Source organism: Desmodus rotundus, chromosome 12 (assembly GCF_022682495.2).
Source record: "Desmodus rotundus isolate HL8 chromosome 12, HLdesRot8A.1, whole genome shotgun sequence".
Classification (NCBI taxonomy): Eukaryota; Metazoa; Chordata; class Mammalia; order Chiroptera; family Phyllostomidae; genus Desmodus; species Desmodus rotundus.
In genome coordinates, this window is record NC_071398.1 from 38314730 (window position 1) to 38335637 (window position 20908).

The following is a 20908-nucleotide window of genomic DNA, read 5'->3' on the forward strand; positions in this document are numbered from 1 at the left end:
GTCTCCCAGGTTAGGCCCCAGATGTCATGGAGCAGAGACAAATCAGTTCTACCGTGCCCTGTCTAAATTCCCAACTCATCAAATCTGTAAGCAGAGTAAGTGTTGCTTTATACCACTAAGTTTGAAGTGGTTTGCTATCTAGCAACAGAAATTAGAACAGTGACCCAATCATTCAAACCATAAAGAAAATACAGGGCTAAAAAAATTTTTTTTTGTTTTAAGGGTGTTTGTAATTGCTTGATGAGGCATTTTTATGATGGCTTCTTTAGATCTTTGTCAGTTAATTCCAACATCTAATTCCTCTCAGTGTTAGCATCTGTTGATTGTCTTTTCTCTTACAGGTTGTGATTCCCCTGGGTTTGGGTCGGATGTGCGATTATTTTATTATATCCTGAAAATTTTGTTAGAAAAGACAAGGGTCTCAAGGTCTGGGCAATCCTAAATATTATTTCTTGCTAAATGTTATAATGTAGCATGGTAATTTTTACATGTAGCTGTAAACAGGATGAACTGACAGGGACACACACTGGAAGAAAGTAGCCAAGAGCAAAGAGTAAATCAATATGGAATTGATCAAATAGTGTATATAAGCAATGGCTAAGCCACCCTTTGGATATGAATCTCATCTCCTTTACTTGATGCAAGTAAATAAAACTACCTTGTAACAACTACATCTCATTTTTGAATAGACCCCCCCTCCCCACTGCAAGTGGTGAACTCCTTGAGTTTGGTAACAATTTTAGATAGTAGGGTAGGAGACTCTGGATCTTACTTAACTCTTCCATTTCCACAGGCAGCTACCCTGTTTAGGTTGAGTGTGCAGGGCTGGGAATAGTTTTGTGTGCAGGGGTTCCAATGACAATTCAGTTCTCAGAGCCCTTGCAGAGCTATTCCTGTCTGCTCAATTCGCTCAGAGCTCATGGAGCTTGCATCCAGCTCCTATTGGTAACACCAAAGGAGGCTGAAGGCATGTAAGGGGGCTCATCTATTACTGCTACAAAGGGGTGGGGAGCACTTTCCTGTGCTGCCTGGTGTCAGTGGGGCTCCTGCTTGATCTGTGCTGGTGTCACCCATGGGGGAGAAAAACACCTACTTTAGTGCCTTCTGCTGCTGCAGGGAAGTGGGGGGCCGCTGGGCCTGGGCCACCTCCTGTCACTGAGTGCAGAGTTGAGAGATGCTGGTTCATTGTGCTGTTTCTCAAGTCCTAAGATCCCTAGCTAGCTGCCTTCTTCTTTGCATCCTTCCAGTGTCCTCTTAGGAATGTCTGTGTACTGTTCCCAGAGTTTTTTGAGACAGCAGAGAGTTGGAAAAAATTACTCTCTTCCGTCTTGTCTGGAACCAGAAGTCACCACCTATTTTCCTAATAATTTATTTGTAGGTTCCTTTGGATTCTCCACATACACAAACATATTATTTAAGAACAGTAAGTTTAATTCCCCCCTTTCTCATCCTTATATCTTTCCTTTGGTCTCTTCAATACATCACTGAATACAAGGCATGGCAGGGACATCCTGGTTTTACTCCTGATCACAAGGCAAACACCTTCAACATTTTGCTCTTGTGTATACACCTGTATAATATTTTTGTAAGTGCACATTATTGTATTAAAGAAGTTTCCTTCTATTTTCATTTTTAATCATCAATAGATATTTAATTTTATTAAATGATTCTTCTGCATCTATCTCAGTGATGTTAACATCCATTGGTGATCACTAAGTAGATCTAGAGTTACCATATCAAACACAGGGTGTTCAGTTAAATTTGAATTCAGATGAACAAAATTAATTTCTAGTATAAGTATGTCCTATACAATTTTAGTATAATTTTGTAAGTATGTTCCATGCAATTTTTAAAAAGATTTATTTATTTATTTTTAGAGAGAGGGGAGGAGAAAGAGAGGGAGAGAAACATCACTGTGTGGTTGCCTCTTGCATGCCCCCCACTGGGGACCTGGTCTGCAACCCAGGCATGTGCCCTGACTGGGAATTGAACTGGTGACCCTTTAGTTCACAGGCCTGCGCTCAATCCACTGAGCTATACCAGCCAGGGCTGTTCCATGCAATTTATTTGCTAAATCTGGCAAGCTACCTAGATTCATTATTTCATTAGGGGCTCTGCAAATTGGGGATTTCTAATTTATCATTCTTTTTCATTTGTTAGCTACTATACAGAGAAACATCTGTATACTACCATATACCTACACTACTATATGGAGAAGCATCCCTTTACTAATTTTTTGGTGATCCTGTGTTACAGTTATTACAGAAAAAGCAACTTTAGTCCTTCAATTTTCAGATTTAGCCAGCTCTCTCTGGACATAAACAAGGATTGTGTTTTTGAATATCATTATGAATTCGTGGATTTTAAACGTATTTGGTGTTTCAGTTCCTTGCAGTTCCACCGTAGCCCAGTGGGAGCCTCCTTAACTCTGGTAGGACAGGATGTGCCAGACTCACCCCATTTCCTGCCCAGATGCAGAATCAGCCATTTCTCAAGAGCCTTGATTCCTATCATTACCAAGTTGTATTTAGAAACCATAATTTGAGTACTAGAAGAAGAAATGTCTTTTTGTTTAACTTTTTAAAATTTTATAAAACACTTGCCTGGTTTCAAAGGCACCAACTTTATGGTGAGGCATTTCCACAGAGGTTTAGCTCCATCCCTGAGCCCTCCCGTGAGCTCCCTCTCTTCCCTGTAAGTAACCATTTTTATGGTTTTTTAAATTCACCTTTCCATCATTTCTTTTTGAAAATATATGCAAATACACACAGAAGTGTCTGTATTTACATTTTCCTTCTTTCTTACAAAAGATAGCACATTATCATATTATATCCACCATCTTAATTTTTTTACAGAACACGTTGTCACGGCGATGATGCCACAGCATTATCTAGATATCATTTCCGCTGCTCTTCAGAGTTGCAAAGTACTCTACTGCACAAATATACCATACCTTGGGTTTATTCAATCAGTCTACTACTGATGGATATCTGGGTTTCAAATATTTTTCTGTTACAAAAAGTGCTACCACTAATAGCCTTGTGCACACATTATTTTACATTTTTTAAATCCTCACCTAAGGGTATGTTTTTGATTTTAGAGAGAGAAGAAGGAAGAGAGAGAGAAACATGGATCAGTTGCCTCCCATACGTGCCCTGACCGGGAATTGAACCCACAACCTTTTGGTGTATGGGACAATGCTCCAACCAAATGAGCCACCTGGTCAGGGCCATTATTTTGTATTTTTTGTCAATGTATCTCTGTGATACATTCCTAGAAATGAGATTGCTGGGTCAAAGGGCATATAAATTTTGTTAGAAGTGAGATTGCTAGGTAAAAAGGCATATGTATGTGACTCCCTTTTCGCTGAAGTCAAGTTTAATGAAAGAGATATGTATCTTGATGCTAAATTCTTAAATACCTAAAACAGAACTATGAAGCAGAAAACCAACCATTTATCTATATTCTTAATCACTTTGAAGATGCATGGATTGAACTCAGCTGCTTTGTTTACATATCTTACATAGCCAGGGCTCTCTGGAAGCCAAAGGTCCCACTGTTATCTTTGCTCACTCTTTTCTTAAAATGTGAATGAATATTTCCTGGAAGTCCAACTTGTTGAGCCTGTAATACTTTAGAGTATTTTTATCTAGATACAGTACTTTCTTCCTTAATAAGGCTATCCTTGGAGCCCTTACAAGTGGGAAAAGGGGAAGAAGTTGAAAAGTGGTCATTGGAATAGCAAACAAACTTCATTTGTTCATAATATTTTTCATGGGGATTTGACCAGCTGTGGAAAAACTCAGGCTAGTAAGCATCTCTTTGTTAAAGTTCTACAAAACAATTTTTAAGTAATTCATTGTTCTTACCAAATTTCTAAGTACACTTCTTCTTACCAAGCCTAATATAATTGGGGAAACTGGCTGGATACAAATAAAGCATTCTTTGGATCATTATTGAAAGCCTTATTAATATTGGACCTGAAATAAGAGGTCATTTTGCCTCATTTACTTGCCAAAATAGCCATTTCTGGCTTAAAGAATTTTGAGGTGGATTTACTGCATCCTCATTGTACTTCATTTTAGATTGTAAGTTCAGGGATACTGTATTGATAATTATGTTTTTATACAGCAACAATTAAATGGAACTTAGTAAGTGTTCATAATTATTGTAAAAGGAAAGAGTTATGTACATGTAATGACTCAATTTTCTATATTCTTCCAGATTCTACATTCATTTTTTCTACGTTCTTCATTCCTCTGAAGTCTAGCCTTCAGTCCACCACTGCACTGGATTTATGTCAGCATGGTTGACAATGACATCCTTGTAACTGAAGGCAGAGAACATTTTCCTGCACTTCTGTGCTCTCTCACAAGCACCTCTTTTTAAAACTTCCTCCTTCCATTGGCTTCTTTGAGAGCACATACTCATGTACACACACACACACACACACACCTGGTTTCCCCCAATCCTTCTAACTACAACTTTCAAGTGTCTTATCCTCTGTCATTTCTCATCTTTGAGCCTCTGTTACTGCTGCTTCTTACATTCCATGCTCTTCCAATGTCTTCTGAAACCCTTTCCTGGCTTCAGCTACCACCATAAGGTGACTCATGCCCTATGACTATTGTAAATGACCTTTTTGTTTTGTTATATTTATTATTGTAGATAAGACAAACACCCCTCACACAGAAGTTACCAGTAGTCATTATTTACCACCACATAATGGCTTTGATAGAAGGACTAAGTCTGCTGGTGCCAGGCCAGTGTAAATAACAGTGAAAGGGAACATGAAATGGTAACTCTTGATAAGCTGGGTACAAGTTCAGGAGAAAAACCCTGAATTTGATTCTATACCAAGTGAGGATTCTGAAAAGTTTAAGAACAGATATAGCTCTTCTTTGAGTTCCAAATGGCAAGTCTGTCTACTGGAGGCATCTATTGGATATCGCCAATGCACCCAAACTCAGTATATCTCAAACCTCATCTCCCCTCACCCAATCCAGGTCACTTTCTTGTGCTGAATTTCACTGAATGATGTTATCACTGGCACCAATTCTCTAAGCCAGAAACCCAAGAGTAGTTTGCCTGTTTTATTTTTTAAATTAAAACGGTAACATTGTATGGATTTTGTTACCACTACCACAATCAGGATACAAAAGAGTTCCATCACCCCCCAAACTTCCCTCATGCAAACCTTCTATAGTCACAGCCTTCCTCTCTCCCTAACCCCTGGTGGCCACTGATCTGTTCTTGGTTCTTATAGTTTTGTTTTTTCAGGAATGTCTTATAAATGGAATCAGACAGTAAGTAATCTGTGGTCCCATACATCCATCGGACTATGGGGCATTTCCACTAGAATGTCTCACAGGAGCCTTAACACAATGTCATCACCCTGCTCCCGAATCTGCCTCTCCCTCTGTGTCTTCTCAGTGAAAAACGTGCCATCGTCCAGCAGCCCAAGCTAGCTGCATCATACTCAGCTCGTCTCTCTTCCTCTCATCCCCACTTCTAATTAGTCACTGAATCTTATTACTTAGACTTCCTTTATATTTTTTACTTCATCCATTTATTTCCAAGTCCACTGCCATTTTACCAAGGGAATCAAGCAACCATCTCTCATCTGAATTATTACAACAGGTTTCTGGGTTTTTTCCTCAATCTTATTCCCTTTGAATTCACATCTACATTTCAGTGAGAATGATCATCCTAAACAGACATCTTGTCAAGTCTTTTCCCTGCTTAAAACCCTTCAGTAGTTGTCCCTTTCCCTTAGAATAAATTTTAAACTCTTTGGATGACATTCAAGACTTCCTACAATATGTCCCCAGCTCTCCTCTCCTATCTCAACCCACCTGCTTTCACCCTACTTGTCTCCCACCCATACTCTCACTTGTACCTGCTTCTTCTTTTAGTCTGGCATGCCCTCCTCCTTCCCTTACCTGGCTAATTCCCACTTGTCCTTCAGGTCTCAGTTTGCTTATTCCTGTGGGAGAACCCCAGACATTTTTCCCTATCTTTGCCCTTAGTGGCAAGGTTCTCAAAGTAGAAGATGTAAATCCCTGCATGTTTCTAATTCTTTCAAAGGGTCCCTGAGGTGAAAATTATTTTAAACATTGAACTTAGATGTTATTCAGGATTTTTCATTGTGCTGAAATTTGCACAGATAATGCAAAAAACAATGGTAGGTGGGTAAATCTGCTGGCCCTTGCCCCACATATCCTAGAAGTCATTATATTCCTCACTGTTACTCACAGAAAACAAAAAAAATGACAATAACAAAACAACAAAAACGGTTTTACTTAAGAAGTTTTTTGATGAAGCAGTAAAAATTATTAATTTCATTAAATCTCTACCCTTGAGTACACATCATTTTAATATCTGTGTGACAAGATGTAAGGTCTATATACGCTTCATGTTGACATATGATGACTGTCTCAAGAAAAAGCACTGTTTGTACTAGCTCTTTTTTATTATATAACTTTGTTTACATTGAAAGAACAGTTTTAAAACTATAGTTATACAGATGAGTATCTGGCAGGTATTTTCTCAAAAATAAACAGTGTGAGCCTGTCCCATCAAGGAAATAACTGACAGAACTTGTTACAATTGATAAAATCTGACCCTGCAAGGGGGAAAAAGCTTGTATCTGCCACCACAAGCTTTCCAAATACAGCTTTTCTAACAAGATCAATATAACTGCAAAAAGTTCATTGAGATGGTTTCAGATTCCACATTGCAACTAATGTTTAAGAAACTACCATTTGTAGAGTTTTGGGGTAGTATAAAAAAAGTCTACATTTATCTGAAAAGGCTTAAATATACCTCTACATTACAACTACTCACATGAGTGAGGCCAGATTTTCTTCATATACTTCGATCACAACACATTGAATGCAGAAGCAGATATCAGAATCTAGTTGTTTCCTATTAAACTGGATATTTAGGAGATTTGCAAGTCCTGGCCAGGTGGCTCAGTTGGTTGGAGCATCATCCCATACGTCTAAAGGTTGAGAGTTTGATCCCCAGTCAAGGAACACATGGGAGGCAACAGATCAATGTTTCTCTCTCACGTGGATGTTTCTCTCCCTCCCCACAACTCTTTCCTCTCTCTCTAAAAATTAATAAACATGTCCTTGGGTGAGGGTTAAAAAAGTAAATAAAGATATTTGCAAAAACTCAAAACAATGTCACTCTCTCAATAGATTTGTGTGTGTGCTTATGGTTCTCATTAAGGTTACTTAAGCCTACTATATGTAATCTTTCATTGATTACAACTAAAAACTTTAACCAGCATACATAAAGCGATTGCCTGAGCACACTGAAAGTAGTTGAGAGCAAGCAAATTAGGGGAGGGGGAGTCCAATTTTGAAGTTTGACTGATATAGTGGTGAGGTTTCTGTGGTTTTTTTCCACTTCCTATATCCCCCTGTTTTTGCCAGAGGGAGATCTGAATCCCAGAACTGGGCAGAAGATAGAGGCAGAAAAAATCTGAGAAACACTCACTTTCTGGTCAGAGAACTGGGAAGGGTCATCTATAAAAAAAAGAATGTGTGTACAGGGAAAGACAATGGAGAAATTAAATGAAAAATTCAAATAATCCAAAAGAAGGAAGAAAGAGAGAAACAAAACACAGAGCAGACGAACAAAAAACTGGTAATAAAATGGTAGACCTAAATTCAACTTATCAATAAATACATCACATGCAAATGACCTAAACATACCAATTAAAAGACAGAGATTTTCAGGTTAGATTAAAAAGAAGAGAGACTCGTGATTGTCTAATCACTAAGCTGCATACCTGAAAACAATACATAATAAAATAAATAAATAAAATTTATGCTACTAAATGCTACTAAAGATGCAATTATGAATATTCACAAAAGAAAAAAGAGACTCCACTGTACACTGTCTACAAGATCTTCCTTTAAATATAATGATATAGACAGGTTAAAAGTAAAAGGATGGAAAAAGATATATCACTCAAATACCAACTTAAAAAGCAAGAGTCATCCACTATCAGACAAAATAGATTTCAGAACAAGGAAAATTACTAGGAACATTACATAAATAATACAAAAGTGAGTTTACCAAGAAGATTTAACAATCCCAAAATCCCAAATGTATATGCACCTAACAACAGAGCTCAAAATAAATCAAGCCAAACACCCCCCAACAAAACCCAAAAAACAAAACATGATAGAACTGAAAGGAGAAATAGAAAAATCCACAATTAAGCTGGAGACTTTAACACTTCCTTCTCAGTAATCAACAAGTAGACAGGAAATCAGCAAGAATGGAGAAAATTCTAAGAATACTATCAATCAACTTGACCTAACTGATATTTCCACCCAATAGTAGCAGAAAACACATTCTTTTCAAGTGTACATAAAACATACACTAAGATACACTATATTTGAGTCATAAAACAAGTACTTTAACAAGTGTATAAGATTGAAATCGTACAAAACATGCATACACAATTTTCTCTGACCACATGGAATTGAAGAGAAATCAACAATTGAAAGATATCTGGGATATCCTCAAATATTTGGAAATTAATCACCTGCTTCTAGAAAACCCATGAGTCAAAGAAGTCCTAAGAAAAATAGAAAACATTTTTTACTGAGTGAAAATGAAACATTAAAATCTGTGGGAACAATTAAAACAATTTTAGAGGTAAATTCATAGCAGTAAACACATGTATTGTAAATGAAATTCTTGATCTAACCCTCTACATTAAGATCCTTGAAAGAGGACTTCTGGCCAAGATGGAGGAGTAGGTAGGCACACTGTGCCTCCTCACACAACCAAACAAAGGACAACAACAATTTAAAAACAAAAAACAACCAGAACTGACAGAAAATCAAACTGTATGGAAGTCCGACAACCAAGGAGATAAAGAAGAAACATTTATCCAGACTGGTAGGAGGGGTGGAGACCGGCAGCGGGGTGCAGAGGACTTGTGGCAAGGCGGCAGCTGGCAGACCCAGTGAGGTGGTGGATTGTGGAGCACAGTGGGCAAAGCTGCAGCTGGCCAGCGAGGCAGCAGCTGGTGGACCAGGTGACAGACCACACAACCCAGAGTTCCAGCGTGGGGAAATAAAGCCTCAAACCACTGATTGAAAGCACCTGTGGGGGTTGAGGTGGCAGTAGGAGAAACTCCCAGCCTCACAGGAGAGGTCGTCGGAGAGACCCACAGGGTCCTAGAACATACACAAACCCACCCACTCAGGAAGCAGCTCCAGAAGGGCCCAATTTGATTGTGGGTAGTGGAGGGAGTGACTGAAAACCAGCAGAGAGTGGAGCAAGTGCCATTGCTCCCTCTCAGACCCCTCCCCCACATACAGCATCACAGTGCAGCAACCAGTGTTACCCCACCCTGGTGAATACCTAAAGCTTGCCCCTTACTATGTAACAGGTGCGCCAAGACAAAAAAAATGGCCCAAATGACAGAACAGATCAAAGCTACAGAAAAAATACAACTAAGCAACCAAGAGATAGCCAACCTATCAGATGCACAGTTCAAAACACTGGTAATCAGGAAGCTCACAGAATTGGTTGAATTTGGTCACAAATTAGATGAAAAAATGAAGGCTATGCTGAGAGAAGCAAAGGAAAATGTACAGGGAACCAATAGTGATGGGAAGGAAACTGGAACTCAAATCAATGGTGTGGACCAGAAGGAAGAAAGAAACATTCAACCAGAAAAGAATGAAGAAACAAGAATTCAAAAAAATGAGGAGAGGCTTAGGAACCTCCAGGACATCTTGAAACGTTCCAACATCCAAATTATAGGGGTACCAGAAGGAGAAGAGGAAGACCAAGAAATTGAAAACTTATTTGAACAAATAATGAAGGAGAACTTCCCCAATCTGGCAAAGGAAATAGATTTCCAGGAAGTCCAGGAAGCTCAGAGTCCCAAAGAAGCTGGACCGAAGGAGGAACACACCAAGGCACATCATAATTACATTACTCAAGATTACACAGAAGGAGAGAATCTTAGAAGCAGCAAGAGAAAAGGACCCAGTTACCTAGAAAGGAGTTCCCATAAGACTGTCAGCTGATTTCTCAAAAGAGACCTTACAGGCAAGAAGGGGCTGGAAAGAAGTATTCCAAGTCATGAAAGGCAAGGACCTATATCCAAGATTACTGTATCTAGCAAAGCTATCATTTAGAATGGAAGAGTAGAGAAAGTGCTTCTCAGATAAGGTCAAGTTCAAGAAGTTCATCATCACCAAGCCCTTATTATATGAAATGTTAAAGGGATTTATCTAAGAAGAAGAAGATAAAAAATATGAACAGTAAAAATGAAAGCAAACTCACAGTTATTAACAACCACACCTAAAACAAAAACAAAAACTAACTAAGCAAACAACTAGAACAGGAACAGAACCACAGAAATGGAAATCACATGGAGGGTTATCAACAGGGGAGCGGGAGGGAGAGAGAGGGGGAAAGGTACAGAGAATAAGTAGCATAAATGGTAGGTAGAAAATAGACAGGGGGAGGGTAAAAATAGTATAGGAAATGTAGAAGCCAAAGAACTTATATGTATGACCCATGAACATGAACTATGGGGGGGGGTGTGGGAAGGGAGGGGGTGGGCAGGATGGAGTGGAGTGAAAGGGTGGGGGAATGGGACAACTGTAATAGCATAATCAATAAAATATATATTTAAAAAAAGATCCTAGAAAGAGAAGAGCAAATGTAATCCAAAGCACTGAAGGAAAAAACAATAAAGAGCAAAAATCAATGAAATTGAGAAGGGAAAAACAATAGAGAAAACCTAATGACACCAAAAACTGGTTCTTTGAAAGATCAATGCAATTAATAAGCCTCTAACTGGACTGACCGAGAAAAAAGAGAGAAGACAAAAATTACCTATACTATGAATGAAAGAGAAAACATCACTATAGAAACTAGAGGTGTTAAAAGGAAAATTAGATAATACTACAAAAAACTTAAAGCCCATAGATTTGACAATTTCCATAAAATGGACCCATTCCTTGAAACACACAAACTACCAAAATACACCAAAAAAATAACCTGCGAGGTCCTATAGCTATTAAAGAAATTGAATTTATAGTTAAATATCTTCCAAAAATAAATCTCCAGGCCAATGGTTTTACTGGAGAATTCTATAAAACATTTAAAGAAGAAATACCATGAATTCTAATTTTTTCCCCAGAAAATAGAAGAGGAAACTTCTATTTCCAACTCACTTTGTGAGACTAGCCTTGCCTTGATACCAGAAACCAGACAAAGGCATTACAAAAAAGAAAACTATAAGCTAGTATCGCCCAGGAACGTAGACCCAGAAATCCTTAACAAAATATCAACAAAGTAAATCCAACACTATGTAAAAAGGGTAATATATCACAGCCAAGTAGGTTTATCCTGGGAATACACGGTTCATTTAATATTCAAAAAGCAATCAACTAAATCCATCATATTAACAGAATAAAGATTAAACACTGCATGATCATCTCAATAGATGTAGAAAACATTCGACATACAGATGGCCAACAGACACGTGAAAAGATGCTTAACATCACTAATCATCAGGAAAACATGAATCAAAACTATAATGAGATATCACTTTACATTTGTCAGAATGGCTATTATCAAAAAAGATAAAAAAGAAAAAGTGTTGGTGAGGATGAGGAGAAAAGGGAACAATTGTGCACAGGTGATGGGACTGCAAATTAGTACAGCCACTATGGAAAACATTATGGAGGTTCCTCAAAAATTTAAAAATAAAACTACCATATGACCAAGCCATTCCACTTCTGGGTATTTATCTGAATAAATGGAACACTAATTTTAAAAGATATATGTATATCTGTGTTCACTGCAGCATTATTTACAATAGCCAAGATATGGAAGCAACCTAGGTGTCCATAGGTAAGTGAATGGATAAATAAGATGATAAATATACACGCATGTACATACACACATGTCACACACATATATACACATGTGTGTATATAAATGTATATATGTATTACTTGGCCATAAAAAAGAATAAAATCTTGCCATTTGTGATAACATTGATGGACCTAGAGGGTATTATGCTAAGTGAAGTAAGTCAGACAGAGAAAGACAAATACTGTATAGTTTCACTTATATGTGAAATCTAAAAAATAAAACAGCCCTGGCTGGTGTAGCTCAGTCGGGCCTGCAAACCAAAGGGTCACTGGTTCGATTCCCAGTCAGGGCACATGCCTGGGTTGTGGGCCAGGTCCCCAGCTAGGGACATGTGAGCAACCGCACACTGATGTTTCTCTCCCTCTCTTTCTCCTTCCCTTCCCCTTTCTCGAAAAAGATAAATAAATAAAATCTTTAAAATAAAAATAAAAAACAAAACAAATGAGCAAACAAAACAAAACAGAAACAAACAGACTTAGAGAAGAAACTGATGGTTGCCAGATAGGATGGTTGGGGAGATAGATAAAAAAGGCAAAGAGGACTAAGAAGTACAAGATATAAAATAAGTCACAGGGATGTAATGTATAGCATATGGGATATATAGTACATAATATTATAATAACTATGTACAGGGTCAGACGGATCCTAGATTCACTTTGTAAGGTATAAAAATGTTTAATCATTGTGTTTGTTGTATACCTCAAACTAATATAACATTACATGTCAACTGTAATTTAAAAACATTTAAAGTAGATGCTCAATAAGCATTTAATAAATAAAAACAGTGAATAAATGAATTCTACAAAAAGTGATTTTTTTTAATGTTGTTCAAGTATAGTTCTCTCCATTTCCCCCCCACCCCAGCCATCCCCACCTCCCACCTTTGATCCTACCCCTGTTTGGCTTTGTCCACATGTCCTTTATTATTTTAAAGATTTATTTATTCATTAATTTTAGAGAGGAGAAGGGAGGGAGAAAGAGAGGGGTTGGAACATCAATATATGGTGGCCTCTTGTGCACCCCGTACTGGGGACCTAGCCTGCAACTCAGGCACGTGCACTGACTGGCAATTGAACTGATGACCCTTTGGTTTGAAGGCCAGCGCTCAACCCACTGAGCCACATCAGCCAGGGCCCATGTGTCCTTTATACATGTCCCTAACAACCCTTCCCCCTATTCCACCCATTATCTCCTCCTACCTTCCCTCTGGAAAAAAATGAATTCTTAAGGGTAATAGATATGTTTATTATCTTGACCCTGGTGATGGTTTCATGTTTGTGTACTTATGCCAAAATGCATCAAATTGTATACTTTAAATATGTGCAGTTTATTGTATATCAATTATCCTTGTTTTTATAAAGTGACAAAACACTAAAGAAGAACTAAATAAATGAAGGGACAGCCCTGGCTGGTGTGGCTCAGTGAATTGAGTTCTGGCCTGTGAACCAAAGGGTCGCTGGTTCTATTCCCAGTCAGGACGCAAGCCTGGGTTGCAGGCCAGGTCCCCAATAGGGGGTACGTGAGAGGCAAACACACATTGATGTTTCTCTCCCTCTCTTTCTCCTTCCCTTCCCTTCTGTCTAAAAATAAAATCTTTTAAAAAAAGAATTAGAGTACATGGGGGAGTTCTGGCCAATATGGAGGCATAGGTAGAAATGCTTCGCTTCCTTGCACAACCAAAAGAAGATAACAACCAATTTATTTTATTTTATTTTATTTATTTTTAGAGAGAGGGGAAGGGAAGGAGAAAGAGAGGGAGAGAAATATCAATGTGTGGTTTCCTTTCATGTGCCCCCTACTGGGGACCTGGCCTGCAACCCAGGCATGTACCCTGACTGGGAATCGAACCTGCGACCCTTTGTTTCGCAGCCCGTGCTCAGTCCATTGAGCTACACCAGCCAGGGTGATAACAACCAATTTTAAAGCAATAAACAACCAGAAATGCCAGAAAATCAAACTGCATGGAACTCTGACAACCAAGGAGTTAAAGAAACATTCACCCAGACCAGTAGGAGGGTCGGAGACCGGAGACAGTCAACTGAGCAGAGGGGATGTGCGGCAAGATGTCAGACCATGTGGGCGAGGCAGGGCTGGATGAAAAGGAAACTAAAGACTCAAAACTAGCTGTAAAATACTGCAGGGGTTGCAACAGTGGGAAAAACTCCCAGTTTCACAGGAGAGTCCATTGGAAAGTGAGGCTAGAGCAGTGCAAACAAGCGGCATTGTTCCCTCTCTGACCCCTTCCCCACAGACAGTGCCACAAAGCAGCAAAGATGGTTGTCCCACCCTGGTGAATACCTAAGGTTCCACCCGCTTACAACATAACAGGTGTACTGAGACAAAGAAATATGGCCAAAATAAAAGAACTGATAAAAACTCCAGAAAAAGAGCTAAGCGACAATGAGATAGACAACCTATCTGATGCAGAGTTCAAAACACTGGTAATCAGGATGCTCACAGAACTGACTGAGCTCAGTCACAAAATGAAGGAAGAAATGAAGGCTACCCAAAGTGAAATAAAGCAAAATATACAGGGAACCAACAGTGAAAGGAAGGAAACTGGGAGTCAAATCAATAATTTGGAACAAAATAAAGAAATAAGGAAGAAATAAACATCCCACTAGAACAGAATGAAAAAACAAGAATTAAAAAAAAAATAGGAGAGGCTTAGGAACCATTGGGACAACTTTAAGTGCTATAACATCTGAGTCATATGGGTGCCAGAAGAAGAAGAAGAAGAGCAAGAAATCGAAAACTTATTTGAACAAATAATGAAGGAGAACTTCCCTCATCTGGCAAAGGAAATAGACTTCCAGGAAGTCCAGGAAGCCCAGAGAGTCCCAAAGAAGTTGAATCCAAAGGGGAACATGATTAAAGATAAAGAGAGAATCTTAAAAGCAGCAAGTGGAAAGGAGAGAGTTGCCTACAAAGGAGTGCCCATAAGACTGTCGCTGATTTCTCAAAAGAAACCTTGCAGGCAAGAAGGGGCTGGAAAGAAGTATTCAAAGTAATGAAAGGCAAGGACCTACATCCAAGATTGCTCTATCCAGCAAAGCTATCATTGCAAATAGAAGGGCAGATAAAGTGCTTCCCAGATAAGGTAAAGTTAAAGAAGTTCATCATTACTAAGCCCTTATTATATGAAATGTTAAAGGGACTTACCTAAGAAATAGAAGATCAAAAACTATGAACAGTAAAATGACAACAAACTCATAACTATCAACAACTGGATCTAAAAAACAAAAACAAAAACTAAGCAAACAACTAGAACAGGAACAGAACCAGAGAAATGGAGATCACATGGAGGGTTTTCAGTGGGGAAGGGGAGGGGAAGAATGTGGGAAAAGGTACAGGGAATAAGAAGCATAATTGGTAGGCATAAAATAGATGGGGGGACATTAAGAATAGTATAGGAAACAGAGAAGGCAAAGAACTTATATGTACAAGCCATGGACATGAACTAAATGGGGGGGGATGCTGGAGGGTGGAGGGGGAATATAAGGGAGAAAAATTGGGAAAATTGTAATAACAATCAATAAAATATACTTAAATAAAAATAAAATAAAATAATTTGGAAAAAAAAGAATTTAAAAAATGGAGAGACATATCACATTCATGGATTAGAAGACTCAATATTGTTAAGATGCCATTCTCCCCAACTTGATTTATAGATTTAATGCAATCCAATGAAAATCCCAGTAGTGTTTTTTTCTTATATATACAGGGTCTGGTGGAAGTTATGCCTGCTTGAGTGTGATTGGTAGGGTAATAATATGGGTGTAACAATTTATAGTTTTAATTTGAACATTTAATGTAAAATGTCATATGGTATGCTTGAGTGTGATATTGTTATGTTACAGAATTACATGCTTATGATTTTGTAATAAAGGATTTTGTAATAAGTCCTGGATGGTGTGGCTCAATGGTTGAGCACTGGCTTGCGAACCAAAGGTTGCCAGTTCAATTCCCAGTCTAGGGCATATGCCTGGGTTGCAGGCCAGGTCCCTGATAGGAGGCATGTGAGAGGCAACCACACATTGATGTTTCTCTCCCTCTCTTTCTCTCTCCCTTCCCCTCTCTAAAAAATAAAATGAAATAAATCTTTAAAAAAAAAAGACTTGGTAATGAAAAAGGGTGTTATGTATGTCAGACCCTGTATTTAGATAGATATATGTGTAATATGTATGTGTATGTATACACACATGCACACATATATACAAGTATACATATGTAGAAAAAAGAGAATGATGAAGTAAATGTGTTAAAACATTGACATTTGGGGAATCTGGGCAAAGAGCATGTACCATTCTTAAAAGTTCCCTGTAACTGAGACTTCAAAAAAAAAAAATTCTACAAAGTGTTTATACTTTATTGTTTTGTCATCTATTTCTTCTTTTATATGTTGCCTATATCATTAAACACTCTACATCACTTTTTAAAACCATGTCATAGTCAATAAGGGATGGGTGGCTCAAAGTTCATTGACCCAATCAGCTATTGTTAGACATTTACATTTGCTTTTCCCTGAATTTAACCCTTTACCTCATGCTCTTGCTACCTTCTGAATGGCTCAGACTCCTCCCTACACTTCCACCCTGGGACTGAGTAAAACTATTTATTCCTGGGCCTTTGATAACAATACTGGGGAGACAGAGGTCATCTATCTGCTGTATGAAACCCACAGGTAGATTCTGTTTGGTCTGCATGGTGTTTTATAAGTACTTGAATTTATTGTCAACATTAGATTTCACTTGAAAATCTGGATTTTTGACTTCTCTTGAACATGAGATGTGGCAACAATGGGCCCATATTCTGGTATACTGGTATGACTATGATGGCTGGAGTTGAGCCACTCTCTGTAGATATGGAATAGGTTGTCTGTCAGCCCAGCTGTCTAATTTACTTGTCTGCTGGCTTCTGTATGCCTCACTCAGGGCTTTGAAGACCCAGATCTGGGAGCATCCTTAGTCAAAACAAGAGCTGCACGGGACTTCTTTTAGCAGTCAGTGTAGTTGAGAGGAAGAAAGCCTTGGGCTTAACCAGGAGAAATTTTAGTCAACCTGGCTGGTCCTGGCTCTGGTTAAATGACCATATAGTCAAATGCCCACTTGTTAAGTGACCTAGATGGCTAGTTCGTAACTGGAGGATGAGAGAGAAGGTAAAAATGATTGGGTGCAAGTAAAGGTGGGTCCAGCATGACAAGACTCCATAAGTGATTTGATCTCCACTTCCTTGAGAATGACTAGCTTATCTGTTGATGATCATCATGAAATCCAAATAACTATCACATCAAGAGCTCAGGCTCTGAATTTGAATACCAGCTCTACCATTTACTTGCTCTGTGATCTTGGGCATGTGACTTCCTCTCTCTGAGCCTTGTTTCTCATGTAGGACCTAAAAAAGTAGGAAGTAAGACAAGAGATCCCACTACAAATCCCATGCATCTGAGATTAAGTTAGGATTCCCTGTCATAAAGTAAGGATTCTATATAAATGGTGATTACTTTTACTATCCACTTCCTAAGGCTGTTGTATTAAATGAGGTCATGAGGTAAAGTACTTAGTAAAGAACCAGGTACATAGTCAGTGTTTAGGGATGGTTATTTATTATTATTTCCCATAAAAATTCCAAAGGGACGCGTTGATCAGTCGTTGCTAAGGGGGGAAGAAAGAACTTAGTGATGATTTGACTGGGCTTGGGGGATAAGGGCAAACCTCTCACATAGGTTTGAGTCTGAAGCCTGGAAACTGGGAGGATGGGGAACACGAGGAAGGAAGGAAAATGATGGATTCCATTTGAAGTAGTAGGTTCTAAGCTTCAAGTAAAATCTGTGATGTCTTTTGGTGTTAGGTGGAAACCTGGAAGACAGAACTAAGAGTTGTCAGAGCAAAGAAAAAAGGAAGCATTTGTTTTCATTGTTGTTTTCCTCTTTTGTGGAAATAAAAACACTTAAACCATAAAGGCAGGGACCAGATCTGACTAATCTTTTGGTTCCCCCAGCATAGGGCTGGCATTGAGTAGGAGCCACCATTTTTCTTTGTGACTTTTTGAAGTGATTTTCCTCCATCTTAGCCTTAGTTTCCTCATCTGTAAAGTGAGGAAAAGCAAACCTCCCTCTGAGAGTGTTTTAAGAATTCAGAGGTCATGGTTTGGGAATTGCCCGGCTAAAAGTAAATGCACAAAAGGTGTCTGGTGCGACAACCAATAACACACTGCCAAGAATGGGAAAAAAATGTAAAGACAGACAATATTAAATGTATGGACAACTGATAAAAGTGTAAGTATAGTTTGACACTGTCCACTAAAGCTAAACCCATACCTGCCCTATGACCAGCAATCCCACTTTCGAGTGTATCCTCTCATACTCATATGTTCATCGAAGAAACGTACTAGAATGTTTATAGCATGCTTATAGCCCCAAACTGGAAACTATTCAGTTTGAGGCATATTCTGAATGGAAACCAGACAGAAATGAAAATGAAAGAACTATTTCTATACAGCACATGAATCTTGCAAACATACATTAAGTAAAATAAGCCACATATACAATTTACACTGTATGGGTTCAAAGAGAGTTCAAAACACACAAAAGTAATCTGTGCTGTTAGTAATCAGGTGAGTGATAACTTGCAGAGGGGATGGGCGGCAGAAAGAGAGCATGTGCAGGGATGCTGGGAGCTGCTAATGTTTGGTATCTTAATTCGAGTACTGGCTGTACAGCTGTGCTCATTTTGTGTAAATTCATTTAACCATAAACTAACAAATAGTATTGGTGCATGTCTCTGTATTTATACTTAAATAAAAAGTTTACAGGTACACTTCATTTTATTGAGCTTTGTTTTACTGTGTTTCACAAATACTGCTTTTTTAAGGATTGCGGCAACCCTTCGTGGACCAAGTCAATTGGTACCATTTTTCCAATAGCATTTGCTCACTCCACGTCTCACATTTTGGTAATTCTCTCAATATTTTAAACTTTTTCATTACTATTATATTTGTTATGGTGATCTGTAATCAGTGACTTTTTTTAATCCTCACCTGAGGACATGTTTATTGATTTCAGGGAGAAAGGAAGGGAGAGAGAGAAGCATTGATATGAGAGAGAAATATCAACTGGTTGCCTCCTGCACGCACCCCAAAAGGGGATGGAACCTGAAACCCTTGGGTGTACAGGATGATGCTCCAACCAGCTGAGTGACCCAACCAGTGCTGTCATCAGTGATTTTGGACTTTAGTATTGTAATTGTCTTCAGGTGCCACCAATTATACCCATATAGATGGTGAACTAAGTGATAAATGTTTTGTGCTGTGATTGCTTCACTGACAAGCTGTTCCCCCATCTCTCTCCCTGTCCTTGGGCCTCCATATACCCTGAGACCCAACATTATTGAAATTAGGCCAATTAATAACCCTACAATGTCTTCTAAATGTTCAAGTAAAGGAAGTCTCATGTCTACTGCTGGTGAAGATGCTGTGAAGATTGTTGAAATGATAACAAAGGATTTAGAATATTACATAAATTTAGTTGTTAAAGCAATGGCAGGATTTGAGGATTGACTCCAATTTTGAAAATTCTGTGGGTAGAATGCTATCCCATGGCATGGCATGCTACAGAGAAATTGTTTGTGCAGAGTCAACTGATGTGGCAAACTGCACTGTTGACTTATTTTAAGAAATTGCCACAGATGCCCCAAACTTCAGCAACTACCACCCTGATCAGCATCAGCCATCAACATAGAGGCCAGACCCCACCACCAGCAAAAAGATGAGGACTGGCCAAAGACTCAGATGATGGTTAGCATTTTTAGTAATATTTTTAAGTTAATTCACATACATATTTTAGACATAACACTACTGTACACTTACTAGACTACAGATTAGTGTAAATATAACTTTTATATGAACTGGGAAACCAAAAAATTCATGTGACTTCTCTTTATTTTGATATTCACTTTATTGTGGTGGTTTGGAACCAAACCTGCAATATCCCCCACATATGCCTGTAGTTAACAAAGACTGTAGCTGGTATGACAGCAGCAGTGTATCCCTGGGGCCAGAAGCATAGGCTTTGGGGATAGACAGATCTGGGCCCTGTGATATGGCCCTTGTGACTGGCAAGTGGCTTCGTGTCTCTGTTTCCTTTTCTGTAAAAGAGCAAACATAATGTCACGATTGAATTCATTGTTGCAAATAAGACTTAAGCACAGGGCCTGGCATAGGACTGCAGGTCCCCTGTGTTGAAGAACAAAATCCAACCAAGTAAACGTTGGTCTATGAATTGGGCAGTGTGCCATCTAGCAAGTAGAAGGGCACTCGGGTGAGCTGTGCAAAATGGAAGGTTTTAATAGGCAGAAAGAGGGTGGGACTAAGAAGTTAAAAGAGTAGATTACTTCAGGCAAGGATACCTTCCCTTAGAGCAGGGGTGTCCAACCCACCGCTAGACGGGGTATGAATGCAGCCCAACACAAAATCATAAATTTACTTAAAACGTTACTTAGTTTTATTATTAGGTTTTATTACTTAGATATGTATATTTTCTATATCCATGGTCACAAACTTGGGACCTGCTCAATGATTTTAAAAGATTATCGAAAGAGCCACTGCATAATTAGGGTTATTATGTAAGGACTTTTTTGCTTACCTGTGGTGGCAGATTATCACGAAAATTATGCATGGACCTTTCTTTTGCTCATCGGTTTTTGTTAGTGTTTGTGTATTTAATATGTGGCCCAGAGAGGCCAAAAGGCTGGACAACCTGCCATAGAGGAAGGGGCGGGGCGGGGTGGAGGGGGGGTGGATCCTGTCGGGCAGATTACCTCAGTAGTGTTGATCCGGAACGGCCAGACTGATTGGTTTAAAATTTCACTCCTGGGAGTGGCAAAAACTGCGATTACTAGGTTAGTTGCCAAGTTTTGGCTTGGTCACTGGTTTAGCAAAAGCAACTCCATTTTGGCCTGTTGTTTCCTCCTTTTCTTCC